This window comes from Lepidothrix coronata, unplaced genomic scaffold, assembly GCF_001604755.1.
Source record: "Lepidothrix coronata isolate B3197 unplaced genomic scaffold, Lepidothrix_coronata-1.0 Scaffold0, whole genome shotgun sequence".
In the NCBI taxonomy this organism is placed as follows: Eukaryota; Metazoa; Chordata; class Aves; order Passeriformes; family Pipridae; genus Lepidothrix; species Lepidothrix coronata.
Window position 1 is genome coordinate 4,281,500 of NW_016690180.1, and position 27,381 is coordinate 4,308,880.

Genomic DNA, 27,381 nt, shown 5'->3' on the forward strand with positions numbered 1-27,381 from the left:
TCTTCCCCTCACAAGGAAGTTGTAGACTGCAGTGAGGTCTCCCCTCAGTCTCCTCTTCTCCAGGCTGAACAAATCAGGTGATCTCAGCCATTTCTCATGTGGCTTCCCCTGTAGACCTTTCACCATCTTCACTGCCCTCCTTTGGATGCTCTCTGATAGCTTTATGTCCTTCTTATATTCTGGTACCCAAAACTGCACACAATATTCAAGGTGAGGCCTTGAATATTGTGTGCAGAGCAGAGCAGGACAATCACTTCCCTTGACTGGCTGGTGATGCTTTCTGATGGTTTCTGGTTTTTGACTGATACTGAGAGAGAAAAAACTATTCAAAGGCAGTAAATTTGTTCTTTGTGGAGATTATCCCCTGATCACTGAGAAAGCCTGAAATCATAGCATGTATTGTGTCACCTTTAATCATTCTCCATTGACGATTGGAACACTAGAGATGGTCAGAAATGGTTGTTTCCTCAGAGCTTTGTGCTTACAATTCAATAAGGTGCAGCACCTATGATGACACTGGAGCCAAACCTAATTGCCTTATCATGAAAAGTAGGTGACTGAACTGGCAGGTGTGGAGAATAAGGCATAAACATGTTTTGTCTCAAACATTCTGACTATTACAACAGGAAAGTGGTGATTGGAAGAGAGGGTCCCATGGAGGTGGGGCAGCACTGTTCTGAGCTGACTTCCTTTTATGCCTTGAGACTTATGCTCAGTGCGCCTGTGTCAACTTCCCTGCCCCCCCCATATCCCGAACTCACTTCCAGGAGGGCTCAAAAGGGCTGGCTGCACATGTGTGGACAGAATGAAGTGAAAATATAGTTTACATAAGAGGCTTGCACCATGTTAACCATAATAGTAAGTGGATTGGTCCCCCTCCCTCTCTTTTTCCTCTTGCTTTCTTTGTCTCGCTCTCTTTGTTGACCTGAGATCTGGACTCTTCCTGTGACAGGACCAACACAGGACCAGTGATCTTCTTTCTTCTCTTTCTCTCTTATCTGCCTTTATTTCTCCTCTCCATTTCTTTGTCTTGGCAAAGTGTTGTTATCATATTCTATCCCTTATTCTCTGCTGAGGTTTGTTGTGATGAGTGGGGAGCTTACTGGAGTGTGTTCCAAAAATTAAAGGCTTGTTAGCCAACATTTTTGAGACTAAATAATGGGATAGTTGACAGAGTTTAGGTGACTATATAATAAAAGCATAAGAGTTCCCTGACACTTTGGTGTCTTTGTTCAGCCTGATGAGAATTTATAACAAATGTCATGCCCCTCTATGCTCTCCTACCAAGTGGCTTATGACAGTAAGAAGTGAGCTAAGTAAGATGCTGAGATATAGTAGAAACTTAAAGTGTATGAGGTACTTCATAGGATGTAAAATAATCTTTTGAACCCCTTTTCAGTCTATTGGACATTGATAGACATTGTTTGATTCTTTCAGCATATTTAAAGGTTGTGGTTTTAACTTTAGGTGGAATGAGAAGTGTTCACAGGATGACAAAAACATTACTGCTGCTCAGTTGTCAACAGTTTTTACTCCAGTCAGCCTCCAGTTGTTCATATATTAGTACTGTCAGAAGCAGTGTTTATATGAATTGAATGATTACTGACAAACAAAGCATTGGAAACATAATGAATAAAGAAATCTGGTAGATTTTCAGGACTTCTAAATAGTCCAGAAATTTAATGATAGTTTTTATATGTCACTTTACCTTTATGCATTTTGTGCGTATATGTGCCCAACTTTAAAGAAACTGGTATAAATAATATTTTTTGTAATTGCTTTTGTTTGTCTATATGCTATTATTAAAAAAAAATTTGTTTGGTGATTTTAAAATTACCCCCTGGGGGTAAGTAAATGCTCACTTTAATTCAATTGTTGGTGTTTCTTATGTTTTACACAGGAGCTGGGAGAGTTTATGAGTATCTGAGCATCTTCAGTAATAGATTCTGACATTTCTGACTTCTAGTCAACAACGTTTAGAAAGCAGTCACTGCCATCTCTGTGACAGAACAGATTGTACACTGCAAAAAATGCATATACCAAAGCTTCTTTTTCAATGTGAGACTTAAAATGAGATATGTCTGGAGGGTAGGAACATACGGTTGCTCCATGAAGTCGTTTATAGGAGGTACTTCCTTTTCCTATCACAGCTGTGGCACTATCAGATGGTCTTTTTTTTGGTCTAATTTACTCAGCCAGAAGAATTTACTACATGCATAATATGATCCCAACCAAGTATTTCTAGTTGCCAGAAGAGCCAGCTCCAACAGCCCAGAGGACAAGCCCAAACACAGCAGACTTTTTTCCCCTCTTGTAATTCTCTGGAGCTCCTAGCAGAATTTTCCATTAAGGACAGCAATTTTAGTATAAAAAATTACAAACCAAAGAGAATCCTTTTCAAAAACAATTTTTGTTGGAAAGTGTGCCCCAGTCAACACACCCTTTTCTTTAAATCATGCCGCCTTTTAAAAGAGGTAAAGCAATTGTAACATATAATGCAAACTGAAAAATCAGAATACAAAACATTGCATTATAATTGCAATATATTTCTTGAAATTCACGTACTATTTCACAGTTACAGCAGGCTTTCTGTTTTTGGTTTTTTTCTAGTGGGGTTCAGTGACATAAGGTCTTTACTCTTACAAGTGAACTCTTCTGGTTCTGGTGAAGGCACTTAAACTTTCTATGAATAAGTGAAACATCTTCTCCTAGCAGAAACTTGAATTCCAGTGATTTAAAAAAAAAACACACCAGAAAACAAACCAAAACCAAAGTAACTCCTGATAAGAGCTGATTGTAAGGGAAAATATGACCTCTGAGAGATGAAGTCGAATATACAAACTCTTTTGTGCAGGAAGAGTTTATCAAGAACTGAATTAGTGTTAAAATCATGGCCAAAACATTAGGCATGTGAAACAATATTTTCTCAAGTAGTGGAAAATTTAGAATAAAAGTTAAAGTTCAAACAATGACAAAGGAAGAAAAGATTTCTTTCACTTTCTCACATTTTAAAGATTATTCTATCATGCTCATATGGGGGTGAAAATGTTCCTGCTCATACGTTATCAGCAAAGATTTATCCAAGGAAGAGTCCTTCTTTTGTGGTAAGATATTGATCTTTTGCCTGTGAGTGTTAAAAGAGTTTAGTATATTCTGTGCCAGTAAGAAGTTTATAACCTGAGAGCTGTATTTCTGATCTGCCTTGTTCTTTTGATTTTATCTACCTTTGATTTTCTGATTTAAAAGTCATTGTGCTATCTTCATGTGTTTCTTCTGAGACTTCCTGATATGAGGCAAAACATATGACTTTCTCAGTGTGTTGCCCACCATAAGAAAATTCTTTCCCGTATATAAACTCTGTTAAGTCTCCCTTTACTGAGCAAGGAAATCTCCATTTACAACTACGAGATTTCCTTTGAACAAAAAAAGGAGCTGTTGTAGTTGCTTTTTCTTTTCTCCCCAGACAGTTTCTGTAATGTAAACCAAATGGCCTGGGAGGACAGAACAATTATCCTGTATATCTAATAAGTACATTTATAAACAGACTCTGGTGGTCATAGCTATGAACTGCTGGGTTGTAGCTGTGAGCATGCTTGCAACCCCTTTTTGCCATTTGGGAAATTAAGACTGTTATTATAGGGATGAGAGATATCTGTGTCATATCCACACTGGGAAATTTATAGTTGGATCTTTCAGGCCAGTATATGAATTGGAGGAAGGGAAAGATTTTTGTTGCAGGACAGCGTAAGAGCTAAGGTGCAAATGCAAGATGTTTGTAAATTTGTTTTTATTTTGTACCTCCACATATCCCCTGTGCTCCCTCAGGAAAGTCAAAACTTGTCTACCTAATGTAGAAAATTGTCCTGCTAGTATATGATGATGATGATGTCATGTGTGATATTACCGATCTTAGAAAGCTCACAGGTGCAATTACATTTACATGCAAAAATTGACAAGTACGAAAAATATATGTGGTCTGAACATGATTAGTTCTATTCTGTGTTTCTAAGTTTCTGCTCCCCAAAATGAGCACAGTTTTTGGTAAATTTGTGTGTTTGCTTTAAATCACCTCTGGTCTGACTTCAGTAAATGTCTGATGTCTTGTTTGTTTCTGAACAACAGACAGACCGAAATAATATAAGTTCCTGGAGTGTAAACTAGCCTCATCTATCCATAAGAAGCATGAAACTTCATAGCTTAACTTTGGCTTTGGGCAATGTTGTGACTGAAAGCCAGATCCTCTATGGTGTAAATTAAATTAATTCTCCTCCTCTGCCTTCAGTGACTCGCACAAATTTACAGCAGCTGAGCACATGACCTTACACTCAGAGTCAATTTGTCCATAAGAGATACAGACAGTGTTGTGAAATGAAATGCATTTAGGTTTTTCAGTTTTCCTCCTGATATTTTTACTCATTCATTTCCTTTTTGCCTCCCGGTGCCTTTGGGAGTGAGACAAGAGGAACGGCATTTAAGCTTGATTCAGTGAAAAGGCATAGTACAATGGTATATTAGATTCATATATTGTTATGAATTCTTATTCTATAGCTTCATAATCTGTAGCTTTTATGTATATATTATGCTTGTACTATGGGGCTAAATTATGCCCACACATCCCTGTTCTTTTATTATCCATTTGCATTGCAGATGTAGACCTCTATTTGAAAACAAAATATGATTTTAGCATATTTTGCCAATATCTCTTAACTTTTTATATATATATACTAGAGATCACAGTTCATCTACAAATTTAGCATCCGTTTCTTTATTTTAATATATGATGTCACCTTGACTTACAAGCTGAAGATATGACTTATTTTTCACATGTTCTGTGTTTTTAAAATGGATTCAGTACTCATTCAAATGTGTAAGGAGGAAAATTATCTTCCTTTATACTGTACCTGTTTTACAGGTGTTGATATAGCAACTTCAAACAGCAACAAGATGTCAGTGAACATGACAAGGCACATTATTTTTCACCATCTGTATTCAAAGGACTTAGGCAAATCAATGTTTGTATCCTTGTCTCTAAGGAACACTTATTGTCAGTTGAATTAAGTGTGTTTAATCCAGACAGTTTCTTCTGAATCTTAGGGAACACATGCTCTGCTTTTTTGCAGAGTCTGGGTAAGAACACAGGCTGATGAACATGTGTGTCTGTGAGGAAGAAGCATTGGACTATTTTTCCCAAAATATATTATTAGGGCACTTACTACATATCTCTTTCTTCCTCCAAAAGACTTCTTTTCTTATCTGATCCTGCTACTAGAAAAATCATTCTTGGTTAGATTTTTATGCAGAATTTTTAATTGAACTATTCTGGTAATTGCATGAATGTATTTATCTAACAATGAAAAGATAAATCAGTTTTCAGTAAAATGAGATGGTAATTATGCTTTTATTCAAAGGATGCTTTTTACCATATCTTAGCTAGAAAATCAATTTGATTAAACCCGAAGTTTCTCAAAACAGCTCTGCCTTCTTCTTCCCACTGCGCACAGCCTAGAAATAATTACAATCTAGCAGTTATAGCTTTTCATAAACAAGACCAAAATGCCATAGCATTTCTTTATTGAAAGCAATAAACATAAAGGTAGGTTAAAGTGTATAATCAGCTAGAGTTAAGCAGTTTTCATCCAGCCACTTTGCTGGAACTGATGATAATAACTAATTACAACTGTTTCATGCCAGGATCTCTTTAAGGTATAATTCTTGAGAATTTCTTTTTCCATCTGCAGGAAAACAATGTTAACAAAATGTTAGCTTTCAATATTATTGTAATGCCAAATTTCATACACATGTGAACAAGCTATTGAGAAACTGGGAGTATTTGTTCAGCCTCTGCATAACTCTGTGCTACTGAGGCCTCTGTAGGTACGAAATAGCTGAACCATAGTTGCTAGGAGACAGTAAAGCTATTAGTTTCAGCTACAACATGACCTGGGTCTGCTTCTCTTAGGGCATCCTTGCAGTGTGGGGAAATCCTGCATGGGAAGTTCAAAAAGCAGTAAAAAATTTCAGCAAGCTACTGGGCCTCAACTAAATATGTTCTGAATGGAGAGTATCAAAAGATAGCTTAACACAGGGAATCAGGGATTTAAAAGAAATAAATTCTTCATCTTCCCTCAAAATTACCTGCCCCACAATCTTAGAAAACTCAATTTGATATTTTCCAAACACATAACTTTCCAATATACAAAGGTGTTTTAGTAAATTCACTGATAAAAAAGTAGTGCTCTTATTCTTGTGAGTCCTTAATCCTATTTCTTGGAGAGTTTACTATTTTTCAAATGGACAGGTAGGTTTCTTATTGTAGGTCCAGCACCTTTTATAAAAGATAATCAGATTTTAATTCATCCAAGTAATGTATAAAACATGTATAAATGTACATTTCTGGTGAAATATTGATAAGAATTGTTGCTACTGAAAGTCACAAATTGACTCTGGTTTTGGTTTCTCTAGGAAAAATAAGTTTGTTGTTAAGATAACAGAATGGGACTCAACGGGACCATAGGTTTTAAGGAAAGGATTGTGCTGGACATCTCTTACAATCTCTTACATTGTGCTGCCCATTGCATTTCTTCAAATTTTTCTGAAATATGCCTATAACTTTTGATACGTTTGGAACATGATTTTGTAAGTTTGTTCTTGATTTTGACATATAAGTTTTGCAATGTATTCCATGTATCTGTGCTTTTGTTGCATCATCTCTGTGTAATGGAATATTTCCTTCTACACAGAATAGAGATTTATTCATGGCTGAGAACTGTTCAGATAGAATGGAGATTGAAAGTATTCTAAGAAGAAAAAAATGAGAGATTCCTTATTAAGTGGTAATGGTTACTGGAAGTAACACAGAAGAACTGAACAGCAGTTCAAGGCTCTTTCTGGTATTTTGAGGCCACAACAAAAACAAATGGTACCGTTTCTCTTTTCTCCTTGAATTTTTGGAACAGTTTAGGAAATGTAATCTATCAATACAGTATAAATATTTCCTTAAAGTTTGAGAATATATTTTAGAGCTTAGGATATAAAAATATTAAAATCTACCTTCATGCAGAATCAGATGGAAGGTACTCTGAGCACTCAAGCACTGATTTATGATTTAGTCAAGACATAGATTTATGATGACTCTTTCAGAGGCTTGATTGTTCTAGTACAAAACTCTGTGAAGGTGTTGTTGATGTTGGATGGATTGTTTCTGGGAAGGAGATAGGAAGTAAAATTAGGTTTTTCAACGAGCAGGGATACAATAACTCTAATACCTCATTTCGATGATTCAGCGATAACTGAGTGGTGACATCACATTCCAGGCATCCTCTTTCAAAACTCAGCTGAATTCAGAAACACATCCATGATTAGCAAACCAAATTATCTTCTACAAGAAGGAGTGAAAACATCAGACTTAGCATACTATGGCAACATTGTACTTTAAGAACCTCTGAAAATAAGAGCTAATCACAGTGTCCAGCACTTTTATAATTTGAAAATCTCAAAACACTTTACAATCTTGACCAAACATTAATGTTCTTTATTTTACCTAACCATAAACAGCATTTTGGATTAGGCCTTCTGATACTAAGTGGATAAGAAAGGATCCAATCAATCATTCTATTTGAAAAAAATATTATGAGGACTCTGGATTTACATAAAAATCTTGTCCAACATAAAATACCTAATTGATTTATGAGTCCACTTTGAAAGGAGATATAAACATAATTTCTGATGTATGAATGAATTTATTTCCATTCTGGATACCACATTACATGTGTTTCACAAGTTGCTCATCAAACTCTTCTGGATTTGAGCTATTTAGCTACCCCACTGGAAGTTCCATAAAATATTAGCAATGGTGAAATTTTTCAAAGACCTTTAAAAATTATTTATTAATTAATTTATTTATTTATTAATTATTATTTTAAAAATTATTTTGAAAGGAAGTGGGAATCTAACTCTTTCAAATCTCAAATTAATTTTCTGAAGTACAGTAAAATTAGAACAAAGTACAGTAAAATTAGAACAAGATAATTTTTCTTACTGCAATATGAAAAAATATTCTCTACATTACTGTACCTTTAAAGTCAGAAGAGAGAGAAATTACAGTGAGACAGTAAGATAATTTAATTTGCTTCATCTGCATGAAGCACCCTCTTTATGTACTGTACAAAACTAGAAGTTTCAAGAAATGCAATCAGCTATGTAATACAACAGACTTGTCAAATTTAAGTGCATTTTAACAATATGGTTTATTTTAAGTAGATTGTAAAGATCAACATTTAAATAGAAGACATAAATTTAATCTCTAGTGTACCAAGATTCTCAGATCTACAAAGAAAGAAATGGAATGTATTTGTTCCAACACTACTCAATGAGGAAAACATTTAATATTGTGGCTACCCCACTTCAGAGAAGATTAACGCTAAGTTACTAGTAGTCTTCTCCAGATTTAAAAGGCAGTAGATAAGTCTTTGCTACAGTACTATTAGTAAGATGAGGTCTTAATTTTCTGACTTCTTCTGAGAAGATTTTTTTTACAATAAAAGAGTAATTTTTCCAATATTCCATGTCTACCTTTGGTAATTAAGAACAATAAATTTGTGCAGATTTTTTGCCACTTATCATAAAAAGAAACTCATCTTACTGTGTATAGAAAATATATTTAATTTATATATCGTCCAGTTTCTAGAATACAGTCTAAAATATTGAAGTAGACTTGAGAAGTATCAAAATAATTTATGTTAATAAAATATTAATGATTATTTACACATGGTGATCAGACTCTATTATTCTACGTCTGAAAAGCAATATATCTAGGTAGGATTTTCTCTATTACAGTAGGACAAATATAATTAAAATCCAGCAGAAGAAATGCATCTTGGGCTGGCCTGAATTGCCCCAGGGAAGAAGTTCCAAAAGAGGATTCATTTGCTTAATTATGCTGTTTTGTAATGGAAAAATCCCCAAACCAGCACTCCTGGCATGGGAAGATTCCTGGTGCAGGCCCATTCCTGCTTTTATTCTTTATAGATGCTGTATTTTGTTCCTCCTACAAAAATTATCTCTGTATTTGCATTTGCATGTCATCTCACCTTTATTACCAAGTTGGAGTGAGAAAGGAAAAACAGTTTATGTGAACAGATATTTTTACTTCCTGGGACTTTATTACAAGTAGTTCTTTTAACACTTATGCTCTCTGAAACTTCTTCAGATTTCATGAAGGTCCTTTTCTTTTCAATTTGAGAGACCAAAGAATCCAGGCTTTTTCATTGGAAAAATAAGGATATTGAACAGTATTACACAATGTTTGTTATAATGCAGTTGTGGGGTTATCTTTGTCAACAAGAAACTCAACTTATTTTTCTTTTGAAGCTTCAACTTTTTTTTCCCCAGTCTCTTTCAAATGCTATAAAACAAGGAAGTTAAACAAAAAAACTTTATGAAATTACAGCTGGGGAAATCCTTTTCAGGTCCTATCATTAAATGCTGATGGTATATCTACTTATTGTAACTACAGTTAGGCCAAACTAGGCTTCATTGACCTTAGTTTCTTCACTATTAGGATATAAAATACATCTTTGAATTGGTCGACTTTTATATTCCTTTGACCACTTGTTTGTGTTTTGAGACTGGTAAACAACAAAACACATGTGAAGAGTATCCATTTTGAATGCATACCACCAAGTGGTGAGAATCAACCCCTTGTTCCCACAATAACTGTACTACCTTTGTCAGGTAGTGTTTGTGGTAACGATGATGATGACAATGATAATGATAATAACAATAAGAAGAAAGGATACAGACATGAAAGTGTTTTGCTTTAAAAACCTGAAGAGCTGTTTTTCAGCAGTAAGATGAAAGCACATTTTGTTAGCCTGGTAGAAAAGAATGAAATACGATCATAAGAGGGAAAAAAAATCTGTGCATTATAGCTCAAGGAATGTAATAAATGAATTAATTTATGATCTCATGTCATATTGGAAATAAAGTTTTCCTCTTTTAAATACAGAAACATGGGAACAAGCCGTTATACCAAATGGGCTGAAACATTAGCAAGCATTGCATCCTGCTTGACAGTTTCAGAAATCAATATTTGCATTAATTTCCTAGCTTTAAAATACACTAAGTAGTCTGATGGGATGAAAGAGGTTCTCAGAGAAAACAACATATGTGAGACAAATGCTTATAGGTTTGTGAGGAACCCTGAGGGGAAAATATTTTTGACAATAAAATATGGCTTCCTTTGTTACAGAAATTTGTAACCGAGTCACTTGTCATGGTTTCTTTCTACTTTCTACCTCATTTAAATCACTGGACACCTGCAAATCCATTTTAAAGATATATATATCACATCTTGTTTTCTTTATTGTCCCTTATTAACCTTTATAAAACATTCATTCACCTTGTTCTAATATATAAATCCTCATCTATATATAATGGACCAGTTTAGTATAGCAACTGATAATAAGATTGAGAAATTTTCTTGGGTTTTGTTTGTCATTTCTGGCTAAAAATATTTCATAATAAACGATGTTTTCATAACTGTGTAGCAGAGTTGTGCATCTGTTTCTGGATCCTCGAGGTGGAGTGAGACACAGCAGAACTTTGATGTAAAAAACCAAGCAGTGATCTAAATATTATTATCATCTCATCTTACATACAAATGTATACATGGTTGGATGGTAGGTTTAATCGCTTCATAAGGCTTTATGGAAATTTCAGGAGCTGTTAGAGCTGCAATTCAAAAAGCAGCATTTATGACTGTTTATGACTGAAATGTAAGTTGGTTGTTGTCAGCAGTACATGAAAACTGTTTTACATATAGCATGTCATCTTTTGCTACTAAGACACTGGTAAAGCACCCAGGTCCCTTTAACAATAAAGAAAAGATACGAGACTCATAAATTAGCATCAGTGAACAAAAGAGTTTTCTGTTGTGCTTTTCTAAAGAGTGTTCTTCCTCCATGAAAGTGCCTCTGTAGTAAATCCAACCCTTTAGGCATTTAATCATTTTATATGGATGTCTCGTAAATGTCTGGGCCTCACACTGGGAGCCAAGTGATCTTACAGTAAATATCACAGCAATAAGATGATGAATCTTTGTGTCTTGATAAAATGATGACTTGGATTACTTGATTATCACTTAGGAAAGTCATCATACAAAAAGCCAAGGCAGTGGGAATATTAATATTGACAAAAGAAAGAAGATTAGGTAAAATATATATCAACTTGTCCTCACTTGAAAATAGAAGCTCTAAAGGGTACATTTGAGACAGTTATCTAGGCCCCGTAAAAATTTGAATGTAAATACATACATTGTGGAAATGTGCAACCACACCTGTTAGTGATCTTTCATCCCAGAGTACTCCTGCATTTCTCCAAAATTGTGTTGTAATACATTGGGATCCTTTATTCACTCTGTAAAGGATTGGGCCTGAGTTACTGTAAGATCCCAGGCTCGCCCCACGAGCTCATCGAAGGGGTTTTATGCCAAAAGGTGTAAGGCGACAAAACCTGCCTGATGGATTTATTGAAGAGGCCTTAGGTTCTTTTACGCTCCGAGGCTACGTATGGGACAAATGTGACAATGTTTCTCATGAGGTCAAAATAAAACACTTCTAATGGCAAATTTTGGAAAATAAGTTTAAAGGAAACATTCAATCAACATAAAGAATTTCACAAAGCATTGACTTAGCAAATTCCAACTCATCTAGGTTTAAATTACCCAAATATCAAGAAAAGGAAATGCTGAGAAGAAGAATAAGGACAGAAAGAGAGAGAGAGACAGAGAGAAAGAGAGAGTTATAGCTACCACTTAGATCCAGTGCAGAACCAGCTACCGCAAATTCAAGAATGATAGGGTCGTGATGCATGGAGGACCTTGTAGTGTTGGTTTCATTTGCTCTGGACTCCTGTGGCCACCCTGCCCAGGTGGGATTTTGACATGCCAGCCGTTTGGGATCTGGGGTAGGGGCTCCAGGGAATGTGGCGTTGGGTTTCAATGTGGTGTGCCAATAGCTAATAGCCATTCTGGGCTGGACTAGAGGCTCCAAGGGCAGGGGGGTATGGAGCAATGCACCGCCCCAGCTTGGCAGAACTTGCCCTGGCCCTGTCATTAATAATTTCTTTCAGTCTCTGGCAGTTACAAATGAAGTACTTTGGGTTACAGCCTTCCGAAGTCTGCTAGCTTCAGAGGTTTGCTTGAGGCTTCTTGCTGCTCTAAGGAAATTGTTTGGAAATCATAAGAATGAGGTTAACTTTTGGGAGGGGAAAAAATAAAATAGCAAAATAGTATGCCTGTGGAAAAAGGTATTCAAAAGAAGGAAACAAAAAAAGCTGATGGAAGCCTGGCAGTGCCAGCAATAAACAAACATGATGATCTCGCATTGTTGAACAGCAGACAAAAGACCAGTATGAACCTGGGCTGTTTAAAAAAATAGGCATCAGGGAGACCTGATCTCTGTGGTCTGCCTCTGAGCTGCTGACCTTAGGCAAGTAATTTTTCATAAATATATAAATATATTTCCTTTCCCTGCTTTAAAACTGAAACAGAATTTTCTTTAATGCTTTAAAAAACTCTTGGGTTTAGATAAATTCTGTGTGTTGCTCCTCAGGCCACCTTAGCAGTACCAGCAGCTACAATGGGCTACCCACCTGTACTTTTTGTTCTTTAAAAAAAATTAAATAAGGAGAAGGAAACCTTTGATAGCAAGTCTAAACATGTTTATCACCTGCATTCAGGTTGTTATCTAAATCAAACATAGTTTTCAACTCTGTTATAATTCTTGTCAGTGGACAATTTCTCCCTATAAATCATGGATCTTTTTGAGTGCAAGCTTATAAATCATAGAATCGTAGAATATTCTGAGTTGGAAAGGACCCACAAGGATCATCGAGTCCAAAGCTTAGCCCTGCACAGGACCATCCCCAAGAGTCACACCATGTGCCTAAGAGTATCATCCAAATGCTTCTTGAACTCTGTCAGGCTTGGTGCTGTGACCACTGCCTTGGGGAGCCTGTTTCAGTGCCAAATCACCCTCTGGGTGAAGACCCTTCTTCTAACACCCTAAACCTTCCCTGACACAGCATAAGGCCATTCCATCAGATCCTGTCACTGGTGACCACAGGGAAGAGATCAGTGTCTGACCCTCCTCTTCCCCTCCCGAGGAAGTTGTATATTGAAGTGAGGTCTCCCCTCAGTCTCCTCTTCTCCAGGCTGAACAAATCAGGTGATCTCAGCCATTTCTCATGTGGCTTCCCCTGTAGGCCCTTCACCATCTTTGTTGCCCTCCTTTGGATGCTCTCTGATAGCTTTATGTCTTTCTTACATTGTGGTGACCAAAACAATATTCAAGGTGAGGCCACCCCAGTGCAAAGCAGAGTAGGACAATCACCTCCCTCGACCGACTGGTGATGCTTTGCATCATGGTCCCCAGGACATGGTTGACCTTCCTGGCTGCCAGGGCACTGCTGACTCATGTTCAGCTTGCCATCAACCAGGACCTTCAGGTTTTTTTCTGCTGTGCTGCTCTCCAGTTCCTTGTTCCCCAGTCTGTACGTACATCCAGGGTTGCCGTGTTCCAGGTGCAGAATCCAGCACTTGTCTTTGTCAAACTTCCTATAGCTGGTGATTGCCTAGCCCTTTAATTTTTAGAGGTCTCTCTGCAGCATCTCTCTGCCTTTGAAGCAGTCAACAGCTCCTCCCAATTTAGTATTATTAGCAAAATTAGTATCTCTTCCAGTCCTGATCCAAGTAACTTATGAAGATATTGAGGAGAACTGGCCCTAAGATGGAGCCCTGTGGAACCCCACGAGTGACAGGTCACCACCCTGATGTTACCCCATTTACTGTAACTCTTTGCGCCCAATGTACGACCCAGTCACTCATGCATCACATGACGTGTTTATCCGGCTTTATGTTGGACATTTTGCCAGAAGCATACTGTGAGAGACAGTATCAAAAGCTTTATGGAAAACCAAAAATATTACATCATCTGGCTTCCCTTGATCAACTAGGTGAGTTACCTTGTTGAAAAAGGAAATTAGGTTTGACAAGCAGAACTTTCCTCTCATGAAGCCGTGGTAACTGTGACCAATGACTCTGTTGTCCTTCAGGTATTTTTCAATACCTTGCAGAATAATCTTCTGTCTAATTTTACCAGTCACTGAAGTGAGGATGGCAGCCCTGTAGTTTCCAGGATCACCCTTCTTGAAAACTGGGACAATGTTAGCCAGCTTCCAGTCAGCTGGGACCTCTCCAGATTCCCAAGACCATTCAAAAATCATTGTGAGAGGCCTGGCAATGGCATCAGCTAGCTCTTTGAGTGTTCTTGGATGAATCCCGTCAGGCCCCATAGACTTACCAGGATCCAGCTGAAGCAGCAGATCCTGCAAAATTTCAAGGTCCTCTGGGAGTTTATCACAGCCATGGTCCTCCAGCTCAGGGCACAGGGACCCCCTTAGCTTGTCATAGAGTCTAGTAAGTTAGAATATTTTTCAATTATTCTAACTTGTGATTGCTTGCTATTCTCCCTGGGTCAAAAAGGCATCTTTCAGAATGGTAAAACAACTCTACTGAAGGTGGTGTTTCCCACCTATCCCTGGAAAACTCAGAGAAAGGATCATTGAAGTCTGGTGTTCTTTGGTTGGCTGAACAACCTACTCATCACCGGGAAGAACACAACCCTTTCAGGATGTAACATCTTGACAATTATGCAAGATCTGAAAAGCACTTACTACTTCTTGTGTATGAGCCTGGTTACTATCATACTTTTGTAACAATTGCAATTCGGCACTTTTATGTAATTATGATTGATTTTAGAAGTCCGAAAATGAAGTAAGGTAAGACCAGGTACTAGCAGATATGTGTACCTGCCACGGCCCGCGGGGAAAGGAGATGGGGACCGGGCACTGCAATAAGGGTTCGGGACACAGCAGAAGTCAGTGAAGCAATGCCAACTTTATTAGGGGAGCATGAGACTTAAATAGGGTAAGATAAAGGGGTGGAATCCGGCAAGGGGAGGAGTTTAGGATTGACATCTCCGGGGCACACATGATAGGGCGACTGGGTAAGGAAGGGAGGAGTTTTAGTGCTACCGGGGAAATGGACCAATGGCAGCTCTCCCTGCACTGCAGCACTCAGTGGCCAATCAGGTGCAGGGGAGCGGGAAAACAGGGGAACAACAAGGTTTAGGCGGGAAAACTGTGAGGGGAAGAAGGAGGCAATATGGAGGATAGGATTTTAAAACAACAACTGGGGTACACACAACACTATAACCATATAACAATAAACTGGGAAAAAAACTGGGAATAACAGGGGAAACTGTCCAGTCCATTGTAAAGCCATATCCAGTAGATAAATGTCCATTTTGGTGTAATTGCGTCTCATTCTGGGTTGTATATCTGTCTCCAAGCTTGGAACTCTTTCCATTCATCTTCATGTTCCCCAACATGTACCTACAAGGTAAAAAGCTTGTTATATTAGGAATTCTACAATTAAGTCATTCTACCAAGTGACAAATTCATCTTGCTGAATGATTTCAAACTGGGCAGTTGTTGAATCTTAGGCACAGTTCAAGATAGTTACAGCAATGTCAGGAAAACTCATATTGTTAATATAATAGAGCTAGACAGTCATCACCAGGACAAATATTTCAAAAAAGTGACTAGGACAAGATGATGGGATGCCAGTGAATCAAAAGTTAGCATTTCCTTAGTGTTGTCTTTATGAATGCCTTTTCGTAGCATAGTGTCAGTTGCTTGACTGCTGTGTGATCCAATTTGCTGATCTGATCAACAGCTAATACAAGGTTGGATGTCACATCAGACACCAAATGCTTGCAACACATAGGGTAAAAACATTATCCTGAAAAGTTGAAAGCAGCTGTTAGCAAGCTGCCAGAGGCTATTTTATATAACCAGCTGCATTTAACAAGTGCCTGAGAGGTAGGCAAATGACACATTGCAAAGATTTTCTCAAGAGAATTGGGAGCAGCATCTTCTCAGAAGACAAAGATCATCTTTTGGTGTCAGCAAATATTCTGTGTGACATCAAAGCTCATCAGCTAAACTGGAACACTGAACAGCACGGACAGTGTGAAAGACAAACAGTCCCATCTTTGTGAAGGACTGTGATATCCTTTGACATCTGTGAAAACTGGAATAACTTCTCATTCATAATTACACTCTGATGTGCTGTATTATTTGGAAAAGCCCCATTTAAAGTATTCTGGAGAAGATATTGTATAAAGTATCATTGCATTGAATTTACTGCAAATTGAATTTTTTTTATAAATAGGGTGATTTACTTGAGAATATCCTTGCAGTGTTTCAATACCATTTGTTCCCCCACAAAATTAAATTACTAGATCTTATTCACAGGGGTAAGTGCTAGCCTTCTATTTAAGTAACTGAGGCACAATACGGATAAAATGTTTTCCACAGGCTTGAAAAGTATCATGTATAAGGAAAATTTCTGTTCCTTTGGTTAAAAAAAAAGCCAAAAAAATGCTTTCTGTGGATTTTAATATTCTGTAGTTGAGTGCAGAATATAAGTATCTTTCCATTTCACTGGTCTTCAGTATACAGTCGACAATATTGTTTCTAAATGCAATGACTGAACTGGAATTGCATTAACAATTGACATATAATTATCCTAGTATTTGAGCAACTCCCTTTGGAACCAAAAATGAAAAGTTACCATCTTGACTGGCTACCTAGCTTATTTATGAAATGATTGCTTAGAAGCTAACCCACTGCTAATCTTCAAAACACTGCATAATTCTAAAATAATAAAAACTGTCAAAAAATATCATTCTGCCAATATTTTATTTCATTCCAGGATCAGTAAGTATGCACAAGCACATTAGAAATAACCCCTCAGTAGAAATATTTTTCGTGTTATTTTCCCCCCCCTTTTTTTTTTGTGTCAGTTCTTTAAAGGATAGAGATTGTGTTTTACACATTAAAAAGAAGTGATGAGAATAGATTTCTTTGCTGGATAAATGCACATTTATCCTTATGTTACCAAGTTTATGTTGAACACAGACTCAAAAATTATTTAAGCTGAAATAAACACATGACCAGAGAGAGGACAGGAAAGAATGCTTTATTACCTAGGGAACTGGGAATCCCTGACTTTCAGTAAGTTATTACTAAGGTGTATGACAAGAAGATGGAACAAAACTTTATAATCCATTATAACTTATTTGATTTTAGAAGTTGCTGAGACATATGAATGATTATTTGAATTTGTGTTTGAAGCTAGGTTGGTACCAAGTTCCTTGGTGCTGTGGATGCCAAAGGGTATGGGAGCCAAAGAAGATGAGTAGGATTGAGCAGAATGTGCACTGAAGGCTTTCACAGCTTAAACACTGGGTGAGCACCTAGAGGAAGATAGTTATTGCTCTGGAAATCTTTGTACTTAACACAAAATGCAAATGCTGGATACATAAAATGATGTTACATATAGAGCATAATAAATGTTATGAAAGGCAGAAAGATCATGGTAATGTTACGGGGTTGTTTTTTTGTGGTTTTGTGGGTTTTTCCCCCCTTTGGTAACAAAATTGATTAAGAGGACACCTAGAGAAAAGACAGTATGTAGGAGAGGAGAAGGAAGGATATCCAGGAGAAAAAGGGAAGGGATGAAAGAGCAACTACGAAGTAGAGTGTTGAGTCAACATGAAAAGATCTAAAGAGGTATGGGACATAACTAAAATATACCGCCCATCAGTAGCTGGTGGAGAAAAGCCAGTCAAAGCCGATGACATTTTTACTCACTTATTAGCAGCCTTTGCAGCTGCCATAAGCATCTTAATTTCTTCTCCCCAGAGACTTTTTCCTAGACAGTTTCCTGGATGCGAATGTGTCACATTTAATCTAACATCTCCTGAGGGAATCTTTCCGGTGGTTTCCTGTGACCACAAAGTGAGAGATTACCATGATTAGTTGCCAGTTCATATCTCGTCTCATCCTACCTTGTTCTGTTTCTTATAGTATATGGAAGATGGGCTATTTGCAGCACACAGTGTTTGCAAATTTTGCCATGTCTCTTCTCATACATTATTCAGCAAAAATATTCTGATTGTATAAACATGTTTATTTTGGAACTTATTCACTGAACACTTATATACAAACATATCAAGGTATGGGTTATTCATGAACTATTTGTTTTGATTTTGTTTTGAAGTCCTGTGTCTTTGTAGCACAATTGCTGTGGATGCTACTGTATTATTATTGCTTACTCTTCTGTTCATAACAGGTTAAAGAAGATTTCATGCTCACCATATGGAGAATTGTGAACTAGGTACACAGCAAGGCTCTTTTTTTCTGACAGGAAATAAAAGAACCTGTTTAGATATTTTTAAAAATAGAAAAGGTTCTTAAAAGTGTTAAATTGAATTCATAGTTTATATTCGAATGAATGCATATAAGCATTTTTTTCTCAGAACTTACTCATGTTTACTAGTCCTAAGCCAAGTAAGTGTTAGTGTTACTCTAGTTCTGAACAGATCTGCATGTGAGACAAGCCGTGAGAATTTTCCTTCCTTCTACTAATCTGCTCGCGTTTTTTCCATCAGGGGAAGACTTAAATTTCTGTTAAAATAGAAGACTTGTTACTTATAAATATTTTTGTCTAAATTTAAGGAATGAATTTAACGTCCATGACTTCTACCTCAAAATTGCTTGGCTGATATATTTTGCACAGAACAAGCTGAACAGAAACTGGACAAAGGTAGTCTTCTAAAGGAAAATAGGAGAACAGGCTTTTTAACCGATTGCAACTCAAAGCAAAACATGCCAAAAAGGTAAATCAATTTGGAAAATGGATGAAATAAGAGCATAGATTTGCTTTTTGAAACCTTCTACATTGCTGAAAATCATTAAAAAATGATTCAATAAAGAAAGACATAAAAAGTGTATTGGCTGAAACTTAGAGACAATTTAGAAATAGGCACTAATATCCCATGGAAAAGATGATAAAGCATTTTAACAAACTATCAAGAGAAGTGATGAATTTGATATCTTTTCTAAATCAGAACTGGAAATTACCTCTTAGCTACATCCAAGTTGCTGGCTTTGGTACAGATGGATGTTTGTCTGCACTGCCAGAAGAGGCAGGGTATGTGATTTAATGGTACTTTCTAGCTTCAAAATCAATTCTGCCTTTCTAGGTTTTCCAACAGGATGAACAGAAGGATAGCGGAACAACTGTGATGTACCTGTGAATCCATGACAGCTGCAGTATCTTTTATTACTTATTTGGCAGACAGAAGATTGCTCTACAACCACTTCTCTCTTCTTTTTGCTCTAGGAAGTCTCTGTCTCTTGAGCCATGGGAGAATTCACATGTATCTGGGGCTTATTTATTTACAGATTAGGTAATAGAGAGCAGGCTACACTAGCAAGCCTTTATATGATAGGCAGCCTCTGGATCTCTGAGAATATTTTTAATGACATACTGCCTGCATGATATATCTTAATCTTTTCCCTTAATGCTGCACTTTCATATGTGAAGCAGTGGCAGGCTTTACATAAATAAAACTAGTATGTATATAATAGGTTTGCAATATTTAGATTATTTGAAAGCTAGCTGGCATATAATTTTATTTTATTTGACTAAATCCATGCATTTTCTGCAATGCAATTCCAGTTTGCAGCAAATATATCAAATGACAGGCAGACTTTTTGAAATAGTTGAAAAAAAACAATCTTTTGAACTGACAGATGAACGATAGTAATGTGAGAAATTGCGATTTATTTAAGAAACATGAACTCTCAAAAATCTCTTTGTGACATCTTGCTTCCATTTTGCTGTGCTATGAATGTGACAGTAAATATTAGCACAGGGTAATGTAAGAATACAACTCAAAGAATCAATATATGAAAACTATGATAGTTGCTGGAGACATGTTAGTATGTTCATAGCAACTTTACTGCTTAAACCAGATATTTTAGTTATGCAGATGGGTAAACATGTTCCAAGCAGCTGTTAAGTTCACTGGCCAATGCCCCGAAAATCCAGCTGTGTGCTAAGCTTCACCGCTGAACTTTGCAAAATCACCTTTAAGTGAAAGAACAAAAGGAATTTTAAATAGAGAAGTTGTGCCAAGTCTCTGCTTCTGTGTGAATTTAATTTAAAATAATTAAAATTTATATTTTAGTATTACAAATCAAACACTCCACTGCTTTTATTCTCTTTCTTTTTTTTTGGTTCCTCTGAATTGTTATGTTATCCAGCTGTAGATTTAATACTTTAATAAAGCATACTTCTGAAAGTTGAATAAACATGTTACTTGTTAATGCATTACACATATAATTAATTGTATTTATTTAAAAAAAAAAGAGAAAACTAAACAGAGCAGTTTGTCTGTTTACTGAATATTTGTCTCCAGAGAAAATTTGTAAAGTATTAACCATGAAATTTTTTTAATAATTTTACTAATCCACTGCTTTTATTCACAGATGGCAGTTATGCCTCTATGTTAAGATAGACAAGAAGTGCAAAAATTAGACTAAGGTGATAGAAAAAGGTGAAGGGCAGATGTTATAAAATCAGTTAATCTTGTCAGCTGCTTTTGAATATCTTTGAATATCAGATATCTAAGAACAAATGTGTCGTTAAAAATTAAATGTAATGTTTCAAATTCTAATAAGAATTAGGTTCTAATCCTGTAATGTGGCTCTTATGCTCAGTTTTCACATTTATTTTTAGTCTAGTGGAATGCACATTTAGATTATGCTGGATAAGGTACAGAAACAGACCTTGGAAGAGAGATCAGAATGCAGGATAATTTTTACTGGTACCACTTGGAAACTGGGGTTTTTACCTGTTAGTCAGTTCAACATTGACGATTTCTGAAAAGGAAATTTTTGCAGTTGAAAAACATCCAGCCCAAAGAAAATTTAGGGCATTGATAATCAAGCAGCAAGACTCAAATGACCTAAACAGAAAACAATGCGATGACAATTCCAAGTACAGTAGGGAATATAAATGATAAGGAATATCAAGAAAAAAATGACACCTTTTCTTGCTCCTAACCTGTACACCTTTCCCTTAGAATAAGGAAAGAAAGATAAAGCATCAAGATTGATGTTTCTTTCTGATGTCATAGCTTTATAGCAAATCCATACTCAACCTGTCTTTAAAACAGCAGAAGTTAATTAACTGCTTTTGAAGCTTGATTGGATGACATAAATCACTGACTTAATTCTTTCACAGAATGTCTTTTAAAATCTACTTTATAACAATATAAATCAATTTTGGACCATCAATAAGGCAATCAAAGGCATACACTCAGACTGCAGTCATGCTTCTGGGGTAGTTGAAGGCACTATCTCACTATTCAGGCAGAATATCCCCTAACTATATTTAATTTTTATCCTTCTGTCTTGAGCTTCAAAAGCTAAAACAACAATGAATTAACCTAACCTGCTCTGCTATGTACTTCTAGCATGCAGTCCAAAGAAAGACTTTGGCCAAGGTTTACTTTTCACATGGAGGCTCTCCAAGGAATTTATGGGCTATGTTCACTCATTAATATGAGTATTAGGAAAATAAAAATTAATTCAGTAATGTAGTAAAAGAGTACTGTTAATATTATGGTAGCCACATCATTATATTTGAAGAAATGATGATTATTCTTGTAGTAAAAAGAATGATATATAATAAACTCTGTAATGACAATATACCAAGTTCTCTGCTACACAGAGAAAAAATAAGTTGTGATATATGATTTTAATACATGAAGCATGCCATGCTTATCTTGGAATATTAAAAATAAAAATCTGTGGCTTATTTTGAGACATATTTATTTACAGATAAAAACATCTGTTAAAATATTCTGTCATAACATCAAGAAAGAGAGAAATTAACTTTTAAAAAGAAACTCCCTTATACGCCCAAGCCCATATTGGAGTTTTGGAAGGTCTGATTCAGTTGCATCTTGATGGGTTTCAGCTAATTGTCTCACTCTCTTGCCTATTGAACATGTATTTAATTTCATTCCATTTCACTTTCCTGCTAGTAACATTTTCCCTGTTGCTTTACAAATATCTGTAATATGACATGCAACAGCAACAATTGGAAACTCTCTTCCATGTCCACCTGCTTTCCATCTACTAAATGTACCATTGTGAATCAACCAGTCCATATTCCTGAGCATCATCGCCTCTTTTCCATCCTACGAGATGAAAAGTACAGGAAAAATGTTCCTCCTCTTATTAAGATCAGCATTTACTGATGTGTTGCTCCTTGAAGGGCTATAATTGTGTACCTCTTTCTTTTGTTTGTTTTACCAGCAGAAAAGATGCCTGAAAGGATTTGAATAAGGGTGCGTATGCATCTCTTCCCTATTACACTTTGATTAGCTTGATGCTTCTGTGCTTTCCTGTATATTATTTAGGATAATAACTTTGTGAGGCTAGATAAACTTGGATACCCGAAAAGTGGCTGGTAAATCTAAGGTTTCCTTACACACTGAACTTTTTAGCTATTAGGTAGTTTTTTGCTTCTAATAGTGGATGATCATAATTCTGTAGCATGAAAACAACTGTCCCACTCTCAAAGTTTACCTTGAATCCTTCTCTGGACATTTGGGTAAGCATGGCACATGGCTGCAGCAGTGTGCCTTTCTCAATTCAGTAAATTAGCCACTGGGTTGTAGTGCTGATGTGACCAGGAATGTGTCGGATGACTCATCACTGCAAACCCTGATACAATATTTCTTCCTGCTGAAGAATGATTTGGTGATTTTCATGGAGTGTTTGAAGCACTTGCTTTGCCTTGGTTGCCTAATTATCACTGCTCCTTGGCAGCCTGGAGGCTTTGCTGAAGTTCCTGAGATGACATCAGTCATGGGTCTTTGTTCTTAAAAGAAAAGGGGAGCTTTGCCATTCTGTTCAGGCTCTGTGTTTCTCCTAACAAAATAGGGAAAACCAGAATAGAGTTCAAGACAGGTTATGCTGTTATTTTTCATGCAGCAGAAATTGGTGAGAATGAAATACAGGCAAGGCAACATAGGCAGTTGGCGAGTTGGGTCCAAACTAGTTCAGAAATAATGAGCTTGATACAGAAATTACTTTATAAAATAACATGGCATTTCTTATGCTCCAAGTCAGAATTGATCACTGTGATGATTCCTCCAGACCTCAAAATCTATTAGTTCAATTTAAATTAATTAGAGGTACCTTTCCAGGTTTCTAAGAAGTCGACTTATTGCCTCCTTAATGAAGAAATCCTATGGTATTTAATGCGGGTGAATCTGTACAGTGCTGCACATATTTAATATGATTATGCACATTTAGTAATTACTCTATAAGAAACTGAGATAATGGAAAATCACATAACTGCTTCTGAATTCAATACTGTTCATTGCTATGAAGTTTTCTGCTAGGTTTTACTGGATTGTTTTAAAAAGCTACAAAAAAGGTACAACTTTCTTACTGATACCACAGGTATTCTGTGATCTTATGTGATGTTTGCTTCAGTAAAGGAATATTTATTTTTTTCCTAAATTTGTATTATGTACTGTGTGTAGAGCTGTAATTTTGCTATATGGTGTGTATGTTACATATGTTAGAGCAGTGAAGTCTGTGGTGTGTAACTGAAGAAAGAGGTTTGACAGCAGCTCCAGATAGGAGAATGAAGAACAAATACATCCATGTATTCTTCAAAAGAACTAACTTAAATCTGCATGAATGAGTTTAGAAATCTGTGCAGACTCTGATTTTCTCAGATAAATGGCACATAGGCTATGCCATCTGATGATAAAGTTCAGTACTTGTAGGTGTGTAGTACTTAGGAAGAGCATGTCTGCTGATTAAAATGCTCAATAGATGCTTGATAGAAAACTAGTATTTGGTAAAAATGCATAAAGCAATGTCCAAAGAACTAATTATAAGTACACAGGAGGCAGATATGCTTTGGTTCCTTAAGAGTTTGGTATGACAACTGAATTTCGATATTTCAAGAGTTTGACAATTTGACTGTTCTATACCACTGTGATCATCACTACACACTGTTCTGCTAACTGCCTGCCGTACTGCCTGAGACCAAAGAAACCTGATTGCTGTGCCAGGTCCTTAATTTTGTGGACCTGGACCACTGCTGGTGGGAGAAGCAGACTTTGGAGTGGTCTAATGTGTCTATAAAAAAATCAAGCACTTCGGTAAAACTGAAGCAAGTTGGTCCAGTTTCTGGAATGCCAGTAATTTGCTGTGAAAATCATAATAAATTGACCTGGGTCATACATAATAAAAATAATATTTTCTACAATTATTTAGTCCTTCAATATTTGGCTCTGTTAAATATGTATGAGTAGTTTACTGAGTAGGTCAATGCCAAAAGATACATACAACAATTCTTTAGAAATTTAGAGGCCATTAATATTGATCAGAAGCACCTCTTCAATGGTCCTATGATTTGACCCTTACCAAGAATAATTATGTTTTCTACTTGAGTACACTACAAGGAGTTAGGGTTCAATATATGTAGCATAGGCTGATTTTGATATCTATGCCCTAGAGCACCTCTGTATTTATTAAATTGACTGTATTGTTTTTGTCCTAATCAGAATGAAACTTTAGTATCCAAAAAACTGATACACTGAAGGAAGGGGACATTTTTTTAATATGTGTTATCTTTCTGAAGAAGCTGTATATTCACTTGCTTGCTGATAATTCAAATTAATTATGAACAGCCTTTTTAAGTAGATAGGGTTTTTTTCTCTTCATTATATTTTAATCAATAGTTTTGGAGCGTTTCCTTTTAATATAGCAGGGATGTATCCTCTGGTTGCCAGAGAATTAGATTTTTATGTCTGAAATTATGCAGAGACTGATTTAAGATGTGATGAAACCTCCTCAAGCTACAGTTGTCTGGTGTACACTGTGGTAAATTTTGACCTTGTCAGGTGAAGACAGTTGAATTATGATCCAGCCTCTGTGAGAAATGATATGTCTACCATATTAGATTAATTTCCTGTAAACTTCACCATTTTGCATTACAAAACCTTGTAAATGTCATCTTTATCCATCATCATGCAATATTTTGATGCTGCTTATGGAACAGTTCCATAACAGTTCCATTTAATTCTCAGCTTTTCTAAAGAGTTCTATTTCACTTTTAAATTATGCTTTTTAAGTTCTGTATTTTTATTTTTTTTTCCCCAAGTCTTCACAGTAACCTTAGAAAGTTAATTAATGTGGCTTAGTTTCACTGTAAATTATTTGACAGAACTTCTCTTTGAGAAAGACTGGTTTATTTTTTTCCTTTTATCATATTTTCTGTGAAGAAAAAAGAATGTCCATATTGTAATTAAAGCAAGGACTGAAATAAGGAAATTCAAAGATTTAATATCATATTCAACATTCTTTCTAACTAGCTGTCTGTCTGTCTTTAACTTAATGTGTACCATTACTTTCTAATGAGGAGAACTGAGATCTATGAAAGAAAAATAGAGTAATTTATGGAAATCTAAAATCCAGAAATATAAATAAAAGTAAAACTGAGACCCTAAAGACAGGCCTTTAAATCTGTACTCAAAATGCTTCCTTTTCTTCTGTGAAAACTATGTGTAAAAAGTAATGATGAACAGTGTTTCCTGATAAATTACACTGGCTTAGCCAATCAAAATCACAAAAGAAATATCTTATTTCCCAAGACTTATATGAGGTGGAAATTCTTGTCCATCTTCTTAAATCCTTCAGCTATTAACACTCTTAAGGTGCTAATGAGAATGCAATGTTGCAGTTCAAGCTAATTTATATTACAAATTTATCCTAGTAAGATGAATTCATGAGGTGGAGTTTTCCCCCTTTAATTTTTTCTACTATTAAATGATTTTTATCTGTCATGGAACATCCATATAATATCTCCTTTCACCTAAACCATTTAAATGGTATGTTTGGGTTTTTTGAGTTCAGTTTACCTTTTCAGCTCCTCATAATCAAAGGAGGGAATGTAAAGGTGTTGCTTTTATTGCTCTAAGCCATATCCTATTGATTGTATCCATCCTCAAATATACTGTACACAAACAGTTGATTTTCTACTTCAATTTTTTCAACAAAAGTGTCTTTTGGAGCATATTGATCAAACTGTTTAACCTTGAAAATAAACAAACTTTGTTCAAAAGGAACTCTTCTGTCAAACTTGAAAAAAAAAATCCCCCCTTTTTTTTGGCTTCTTGTAAAGGCTTTTCATTGCACTTTAATTAGTGTCAAAAATATGGTGTTTTATATAGGAGAAATGTTTAAAGTTCATTTTTTTTCAATTCATGCTATTAACCTACCCTTGTGTTTTAAATCATTTTGTTTACCTTCCCAGTCCTTATGAATATGGGTCACATTCATCTTTTATGTATTTTGTTAGCAATGGCAAACACCTCTCTACTCATCTGAACTCCATTAGGTCAATATTTGGTTTCTTCAGTCTACTCAAACATTTTTCCACTTTAGTTCCAATCTGTTCTGTCATCTTTTTTGTTCAGTTTCTTACAGATTATTTGACACCACTGCTACATATTGTGATAAGAGATAAAGAACAGTTAAGGAGACTGTATATTTTTGACAACAATGTGTACGATGTCTTTGTTCTCAACTTTTTTGTGGCTGAAATTATATATTCAAGGTAAAATACTCATGAAATGTAAAAAGAAAAAACGTTTGAAAGAATTGAGAGGGAAGATGACAGGTTTGATAAATAATACATTACTTTAAAATGTCTTCTGCCCCCCCCTCCCCATTTTGCTCCTTCTATGCCCTTCTTTATTGCAATGATTTTTCTTCATTTCTAAATGGGTAGTTCTTATTTTCTGTGTGGATTATCCAGAAGAGGGAGCCATGGGTATGCACACTTAAACTGTATACTGCACAATCATAGTCATTAAAGAATAAACTCCATGTTTTTGTGAGATTTATAATGCAGTTCTTCTCCAAACTAATGGCTGCTAGGTGACCTGTGGCCAACATATTGTAACCTAGCAGGAAACACTGGGACAGTGTTCAAACAACCTTGTCAGGACACTGTAAACATCTGATGTTCATGGTAGTGCTAGAAATTGTTAGGATACTGTTACATTGGGGTATTTAGCATAAATAAGGAGTATATTTGATGCCATTTCCATATCTCAGATGTTGAGCTAACTTCATTATTTATTTGTGTGGTCAAGGCTGTGCTTTAAACCACAAACTTTTTTTTTTTTTAATCATGAATTTGTATGATAAGAAATGCTTTTGAAATTAAGAAGTTTTAACTACGCTGTATAGGCAGGTCAGTAATATTGTAAGAAAACTGCATGCTATTTACTTTATTTTGTAGATCAACAGTATGTTCAGGAATAAGTTAATTTTTAAAGACTTTATGACATACTTCACTTCTAAGAT

At 35.9% G+C, this 27,381-nt stretch overlaps 2 long non-coding RNA genes across 2 annotated transcripts; one reads left to right on the forward strand and one right to left on the reverse strand.

The window, feature by feature from the left end:
• Positions 1-5,624: 5,624 nt before the first annotated feature.
• Positions 5,625-14,939, reverse strand: LOC108492042. The gene is made up of 3 exons (XR_001872997.1): positions 14,869-14,939; positions 7,051-7,201; positions 5,625-5,732 (listed from the first exon to the last, which is right to left on the reverse strand). It is a non-coding gene; the product is annotated as an uncharacterized LOC108492042 (long non-coding RNA).
• Positions 14,940-15,168: 229 nt separating this feature from the next.
• On the forward strand, positions 15,169-20,298 carry LOC108492419. The gene is made up of 3 exons (XR_001873107.1): positions 15,169-15,460; positions 18,646-18,806; positions 19,173-20,298. It is a non-coding gene; the product is annotated as an uncharacterized LOC108492419 (long non-coding RNA).
• Positions 20,299-27,381: the final 7,083 nt, after the last annotated feature.